This window comes from Podarcis filfolensis, assembly GCF_964270895.1.
Source record: "Podarcis filfolensis genome assembly, chromosome: 3".
Taxonomy (NCBI): domain Eukaryota; kingdom Metazoa; phylum Chordata; class Lepidosauria; order Squamata; family Lacertidae; genus Podarcis; species Podarcis filfolensis.
In genome coordinates this window covers 114514244-114521716 of record NC_139606.1, presented here as the reverse complement: position 1 = coordinate 114521716, position 7473 = coordinate 114514244, and the positions used below count along the sequence as shown (strand labels likewise).

At 42.7% G+C, this 7473-nt stretch overlaps 1 long non-coding RNA gene across 1 annotated transcript; it reads right to left on the bottom strand.

Annotated features, from left to right (window-relative positions):
• Positions 1–2152: 2152 nt before the first annotated feature.
• Positions 2153–7177, bottom strand: LOC310759256. The gene is made up of 3 exons (XR_014546287.1): positions 7090–7177; positions 4650–4770; positions 2153–2280 (listed from the first exon to the last, which is right to left on the bottom strand). It is a non-coding gene; the product is annotated as an uncharacterized lncRNA (long non-coding RNA).
• Between the last annotated feature and the right edge of the window lie 296 nt (positions 7178–7473).

The window sequence follows — 7473 nt, the reverse complement described above, 5'->3', positions numbered from 1 at the left end:
ACCCCGTCGTGGGGATTTGAACTGCCGACCTTCCGATTGGCAAGTCCTAGGCTCTGTGGTTCAACCCACAGCACCACCAGTGCAGATTAGATGTTTGAAATCAGGACTGGATCTGTAACGATTTCCTTTCTGGTGATTAATCAGTAGTCCCACATTCTCTTGCTTTTAAGAGTCAACGACTGAAGGAAGATGTCCCACGCAGCTTTGCTTGGAAAACCATCACCTCCAGCTACCATGGCAGCCTGGAAGACAGTGTGGTGTTGTGGTTAAGAGCGGTAGTCTCGTAATCTGGGGAACCGGGTTCGTGTCTCCGCTCCTCCACATGCAGCTGCTGGGTGACCTTGGGCCAGTCACACTTCTTTGAAGTCTCTCAGCCCCACTCACCTCACAGAGTGTTTGTTGTGGGGGAGGAAGGAAAAGGAGAATGTTAGCCGCTTTGAGACTCCTTAAAGGGAGTGAAAGGCGGGATATCAAATCCAAACTCCTCCTCCTCTTCTTCTTCTTCTTCTTCTTCTTCTTCTTCTTCTTCTTCTTCCTTGTGAGTTTTTCACGAACCCCACAGAAACATCTTGACTTTGTTTGCTTTAAAGCTGTTCTCTTCAATAAAAGCATTGTCACTGAGCAACTGGTTAACCGTGATTCCTTCTGTTTTTGAAGGAGGGGGCAAGGTTGTTTCATTGTCTGTAGCACAGTTTAGAACCTTGCGGATTACCCTCATGGGAACTGAACCTCAGAGAGTGGTCCACAGAGTCTGGATTGCACCCCGGCAATAGAACTCTGAGTCCCTCTAATCCAGGATTAGCCAACATCATGCCTCCAGATGTTGTTGGGCTGGAACTCCCATCATTCCTGATTATTGGTCATACTGCCTGGATCTGATGGGAGCTGGAGGGCATGGCCAGGAGGTTGGAATAGAAAGGACTCACCACATCACTGACAGTGTGGGTTGTATTCAAAGCTTCTGCCCTTTCAAGTCCTGGAAAGAGCTGAGAGGAGCGATGCAAGAACAGGCACCGCTGAAACAAAGTCAAATATGAGTGACTGGTGCCTGGGCCAATTATCCCATTCATGAATGGGCTTTTAAATAACTCCTGCCATTTTGCCAACTCCGTCATTCCACATATCACACATTTCCCCCATTTGGCTAATCGACATCACATCATCCACACAATGGAAAAGCCACACCCAGAAGTGGCTTTTACGTTGTGTGAGCCAGCTGCTGTCAGGGACCGTGCTGAGGAGGGCTGCACAGAGGAGGAATGGTAGCAGCCCCCCCCCCCCCCCGCTCCTGATCAGGATCCTGAATCTTCCCAGGAGCAGGAGGACAGTATAGATTTTGAACAGTGGTTTGCAGAGGGGCATAGTTCAGAAGGCAGAAGCTGAGAAGAAATGGGTGGGGAACAGCTAGGAGGAGGAGAACTGGGAGAGAGAGAAAGTTAACAGACTCACTGTCGTTAGAAAGCGTTCATCTACTCAGCCAAAGGTCAAGGAGAGGAGATAAGGTGGCAGCACAGAAAGCACAGTGGTTGTGAGACCAGGTGGCAAGACACGGTAGTGACATGTGTGGCCATTCCTAGGAAATGGATTCTTTGTTCTCTCGCTGTGATCATTAAAATTTCTAATTGGTAAGAAGACTCCTTTTCCTTTGTTCTACTTATCTACTGCCAAGATGGGAAGGAAGACAATTCCCTGAAGCCAGACAGCTGCTGAAATGATGGGACACACACACACACACACACATACACACACACACACACACACACCAAGAAGAACCATCTTCCCTTCAGATCAGCAGATGCAAGGTGCGTACAATGTGAATATAATTCTGCTGCAACAGGAACTATTCCATCAGATTTGGCCATTTGGTGCAATCTAGCTCATGTAAACAAGGTGGGAGATTTGGCAACCGAGTTCAGTGAAGTATAAATGGTTAAACATTAGAATTTGGGCTGCTCTTATTCAGAGACAACTTGCAGGGTCATAAAAGTGTCACTATCTCATCTGTGTGCTTTAGGTCCATTGGCATGTGGTTGTACAGGGGGTGGGGAATAAAAAAGGAGTCAAAAGAAGCAATCCATAATCTTCCCATTCCCAAACATGAACAGATCCATTTCAGTCACGAAGTTGCATTACAAGTTGTTTTTATTTAGGTGGGAGGCAATCACATCTCTCTGTGTAGTAAAATCCCAAGTGTGTGGTCCATAGAAGTTTCACAGCGGCAGGAGGCAGTGAATTCCAAGTAGGCCATTGGGATGTGGCCAGGCGGTCGCCAGTTAACGCCTGCACAGATAAGGAGGACACAGAGAGACATATTTTATTCTGGAAAAATTCGACTCGAAAGTAAATTTGGTTCATATGAAACGTACAGTCATTCCCTGACCAGCTACAGAAATGCGAAGAGGCTCATTCAGCAAATCCCCAGCTGTTAAGAGCATATGGAAAGCCTGCTTGGATCTGACAAACGATCCATCTAGTCTATCATCCTGTTCTCACAGTGGCCAACCAACTGCCTATGGGAAAACCACAAGCAGGACCTGAGCAGAGCAACATCGTCCCCTCTTGGTATTCAGAAGCTTACTGCCTCCGACCATGTAGGCAGAGCATAGCCACCATGACTAGTAGCCACGATACGGTAGCCATTGTTCAAGTAAGATGAGCGGAAGAGCACTAGATTCAGCCCACTGTTCCAAATAGCCAACAGGTAATATGTTCCTGGTCCAAGTTGCATCTTCAGATGTCTAAAAACTCATGTGTTATATCATACCTTGGTATATGTCTGGCAAGGGCTGACATGTACCGAAGATTTCCTAAGGATGCTTTTAGCCATAGGTTTGGTTCACAGTCTTTAGACTTTCGGGGAAATTGCTCCAGATCAACATATCTGCAATGGAATTCCACTGCAGAGCAGAGTATTGCGGGGGTGGGAGTGGGACTGATAATCTGAGATTTATTTCTTTTTTATGAAGTGACTAATAAATGGATTACTAAGGAGAATGATCTTTATTTAGTGCACTTTTATCAAGAGTACTATCACACTGGAAGTTCTTTAGTTTCTTAAACATTTCTTCCTTTCTCTTTCTCTATTTTCTCTCTCTCTTCTCTTTCTTTATTTTTGACTTTCTCTCTTTTAATTCCCTTTCTTCCTTTTACTTTATCTCTTCCTCTTTGTTTGTTTGTTTCTGTCTCTCTTTTGCCTCTGGGTTAATGTTTTAATTTGGATTTAAAAAATAATAATAATGAGAATAATCTTTGTATTTTTCTTTATAAACTGTATTATTATTGTTATTTTTAAAAAAGTACATCACTTCATATTTTTACCATATAAATCAATAATCATAAATACATGTGTATATAACCTGCATTTAATCAACAAGGGATCTTGATTTGCTATTGTTTAACGATAGTAAAGAGAAAACTACTTCCACCAAATTAGGCTGCTGAAATAAATAAATCTAACCAGAAGTGCATTCTTTTTGTTCTTCCACCAGCAGTTGAAAATTTTCTTATTCCAGCAGGCTTTGGGGGATTCATTGTTTTCAGGAAGGATACTACTATGATGTTTTTACTGTAATTATCTGTATGTTTATATATTCTATATTCAGTGATACCTCGGTTCTCAAACACAATCCGTTCTGGAAGACCGTTTAAGTTCTGAAACGTTCAAAAACCAAAGCATTTACTTATGGAAAACTCAATAAGGAAGCCACCTGGCACGTTCAACTTCCAAAAAGTGTTCAATGATTGAAGCATTTACTTCTGGGTTTATGGCGTTCGAAAACCAAAACGTTCACCAACGGAGACGTTTGAAAACCGAGGTACCACTGTATTGTAATTCTATTACAGTTTAATTGCTTCTTAATAATCCCCTCTCAATGTTTTTAGCTGTTTCTATTTCATTTGTAAGCCACCATAAATCCCTGCCATGGAAAATGATGGGAGATAGCTAATAATAATAATAATAATAATAATAATAATAATAATAATAGGAGGAGGAGGAGGACTATGAGTTCAGTTCAGTTCTGGTGCTCAAAACACCTTCTGAGCTCAAGATTCTTTAATTCTAAGTGTATGATTTTTCCACCCAGCTCTCATTAGTAGATTATGGTGTTCTAGTAAAAAACAAAGTAGAGCCAAAACTTAAAATCTGCTGTCTTTATGGTGTTCATTCAGGTTCTGTGAGGGACACAGATGTGGGACTCTTGTCTGCCCCATGAGAAGCACAACAGAGAACACATCCAAACCTATTTTGTGGCTGTTCACATTACATTTATATTTTTTTGCTTTTCCCACAGCCACAAGAAAGGGAGCCCCAAGTGGCAACAGGTAAATTGTCTTCCATGACAACCACTCCACCGTTACTGAACTCTCTGGGGAATCCCTGAAAAGCTTCAGAATATCACAGTTCAGAAACTATTGCTCTAGGCTTTCCAAAGTTTTGTAAGTTGGATATTAGCTAATGGGCAATGAGAGAGTTGACTCAAATGCATGGATGCTGTCTTCCATAAATTCACTTGGAGGCAGTCTGCTTTTCACTGGCAAACAGGGGTGCCAACTTGACTATTGATGGGCACTGAAGGGATCTTGACCCTGGCTCCTACGTTGGCAAAAATGTGCCTTGTTCTCTTTCAGCCAGAGATCTTTGCTCTCACCTGCAGCAGGCAATCTTTCTAGCACAATTCCCGATGCGCTTGTAGGCACCAGGACATCTGCGCCTCACACATTTTCCATGGGCTTCACGACACTGCTTGGCATTACCGATTTTAGAAAATCCTGCAGACACACGGTGACACAAAATCAAGTTGGAGCAGAACTGAGGACTTTGCAGTTTGAGGCTTCAGCATAAACAGACCAGCATTTCCTATTATTTTAGCATTGCCAAGTACGACATAGTCAATTTTATTTATTTAGCTTGTATGGTAAAACTAGGGATGTTAGAGAAGTCTGGTGAAAACAGAAAAGGAAGCAGAAATTGCCAATGTTCATTTATTCACCCCATTCTCGAATGGAAATCATTCCAACTTAGGGTTGCCATATTTCAAAAAGCGAAAATCTGGACACAAAAGTTGTTTCTGAGCTATTTTTAAGGAAATTTGCCAAAACAATAAACACTTCTGGCATGGGTTGACATACACCCAGGTTTCCCCAGACATTTTTACCGATTTTTGGAAAGTCCACACGGGCACTATTTCCGACAGATGAATCCCGGATATGTCTGGGAAATCCCAGACATATGGCAGCCCTATTCCAACCAATATGATAGATAGATAGAATATTTATTTGCATCGGCCACTAGCCATAGCAATAAAATAAAATAAAATGTACTGAAGATAGAGGTAAAAACCTAATGATAAAAAATACATTTTGGGGGTTTACATCAATATTCAAATAATAGATCTTATTCTCATTGCCCCTGCTTGCAGTTTTTGCTGTCACCTGATCATCTTGATCTGCTAAAGGAAAGGACACAGTAGCAATGGCTGAGTGACCCGGCTTGGACAATAATAGAGGGCTAATAACCTCACTCCTCAAATCCTTATAAAGAGTGCAAGCCAGAAGCACATGAACCACTGACTCAATACAGTGCTACCTCGGGTTAATTCGTTCCGGAGGTCCATTCTTAACCTGAAACTGTTCTTAACCTGAAGCACCACTTTAGCTAATGGGGACCTCCTGCTGCTGCCGCACGATTTCTGTTCTCATCCTGAAGCAAAGTTCTTAACCTGAGGTACTATTTCTGGGTTAGCGGAGTCTGTAACCTGAAGCGTCTGTAACCTGAAGAGTATGTAACCCGGGGTACCACTGTACTTCCATCTCCACAGGGACCTAACAGTTTTTCCAGTGGAATTTTTTGAAATCGACCCTCAAGTGCAGCCGAAGATGGTATATTCAATCTTGCCAAAGTGAAAGCACGTCTGTGTTTTGGAATTGTTAAATTTTGCAAATAGGGTGCCAAAGTGTCAAAATGACTAGGTGGGAAATAATCATACCATGGACGAAATTTCCTTATTGTGGCCAGGTTATTCTGTCACTCGATATCATATAGGCACTGTCTGATTAAATTATTTGCTTTACTGAAACCCCGTGTTAGTAGCTGCTGTGGTGATAAACCAGAAAAGCAAAGCTTTTGGTTGACAATTTTAGTCCAAGCACTCTCATGTGTGTTATTTACTGTTGTTGCTTTCAGTCTGCCCACATTAGGTAACTGATCACATCCCACCCATCCCATTTGCACTGAGATTCTTTGCATTGAGAAAAAAAATGGGATAGAATAACACAATGGCAACATAACTTACCTAATTTATGCAATTATGGAAATTTGCTACAACAGACAGCAAGGTGGTGTTGCTGGACTACAACTCCCATCAGCTGCAGACAGTTGTCCAATGGTCATGGCATATGGGAGGTGGAGTGCAGCAACGTCTGGAGGACCACAGACTCCCTGCTAAGTGACAGAAAAATGTAACAAGTGAAGCTTCCCCCACCATTTAATTTTCACACCAGGAAAAGCTTCCTCTACTAAATTTCTGCAAGCTAGACTCACTGCATATGTTTGCAAGGACTTGTCCAAGACTGAGCCATGGCTTAGTGGTCAAGGATTTGCCTTGCAAACAGAAGGTCCTGGGTTCTCCAGGTAGGGCTAGGAGAGACTCCTTCCAGAAATCCTGGAGAGCCACTACCACTCAGTGTAGACAATAATGAGCTAGATGGACCAATCGTCAGTAGAAGGCAGCTTCCTATGTTCCTAAGACAGGAGCTCCTTCCCATTCCACAATCAGAAGCTTCTGGGCTAACAACTGAATCTTACTTCCACACTGGTAGCAAAATAGTGTCCCCAACTGCATCTAGGCATCAGGATAAACTAGGCGGCAACAGAGGAGAATGACTATGGGCCTCAGGAGGAACACCTGGGAGCCGCTGCTGATGCCTCCAGAATTTGTGAATATCCTCATACAGTCTCATCTTCATCCTGTCCTCTACCAAAAGTTCTTACCTGCTTCTTGTCCACATGGGAGTAAGCCCCGTCAAATCACACTTGATTTTCACAGAGTTTATACAGAGACAAGGGTTGTTTAAAAAAGATGGCATTACCTGGAACCACCAGCATCATCATGCAGAGAAGCCCAAAAACAAGGTGAAGGAGCCTCATGGCTGAAGGTTCAACTGCAATCTACCACCACTGGCAACCTGAGATGGAGAGGGGATGTAATGCGGATATTTAAAGGCTTCTAGAGATGGTGACATACCAGGTTGTTGCAAAAAGGGGAAATCCAGACTTGGTTTTGCAAGCTCTTCATGTCAACAACCTGAGGCCATTTCACAGACCCAGCATTTCACCATGTTAGGGGCATCTCCAATGAACTACTGGTTCGCATTAGAGGACTACAAGGTGGAGATCTCCCTTAGCATTCCCATCTTGATATTTTACAATGCATCTTGATATTTTTTTTATAAGATATTTATTGAGGTTTTACA